Below are 618 nucleotides of genomic sequence, written 5' to 3'. Positions count from 1 at the left end.
AAATTATTCTCTGATGGCCCAGTGCTATTCTTGTCACATCAGGAGTGTTTGATGCAGGAAAGCCTCAGGGGACGGAAGAAGCAATGTCCTCATTGCTCTAAAGTTGGACAGAAGGGAAAGAGCCCCAGATACCTTACTCTCTCCCAAGCTGAGAGGTTCAGTGAGCTCAGGTCCTGGCACTCTGTCTGCCCCTCTGCTCTGAACACACCTGTGGCACAGACATGACACGAGAGGCAGGTGGCAGCAGGAGGGCCCAGGTACAGGTGAAGGAGGAAACAGACAGAACAGGCTCCATCTTGAAAGCAGGACTCCATCTTGGGCTGGACTGTGGACTTTGAGCTAGAGCCAGACATCCTGGAATGTGAAGTCAAGTGGGCCTTAGAAAGCATCACTATGAACAAAGCTAGTGGAGGTGACGGAATTCCAGTTGAGCTATACCAAATCCTGAAAGATGATGCTGTGACAGTGCTGCATTCAATATGCCAGCAAATTTGGAAAACTCAGCAGTGGCCACAGGACTGGAAAAGGTCAGTTTTCATTCCAATCCCAAAGAAAGGCAATGCCAAAGAATGCTCAAACTACCACACAATTGCACTCATCTCACACGCTAATAAAATA

The sequence above is a fragment of the Bison bison genome, unplaced genomic scaffold, assembly GCF_000754665.1.
Source record: "Bison bison bison isolate TAMUID 2011002044 unplaced genomic scaffold, Bison_UMD1.0 scf7180017864453, whole genome shotgun sequence".
Classification (NCBI taxonomy): Eukaryota; Metazoa; Chordata; class Mammalia; order Artiodactyla; family Bovidae; genus Bison; species Bison bison.
Note: the sequence above shows the minus strand (reverse complement) of the source record.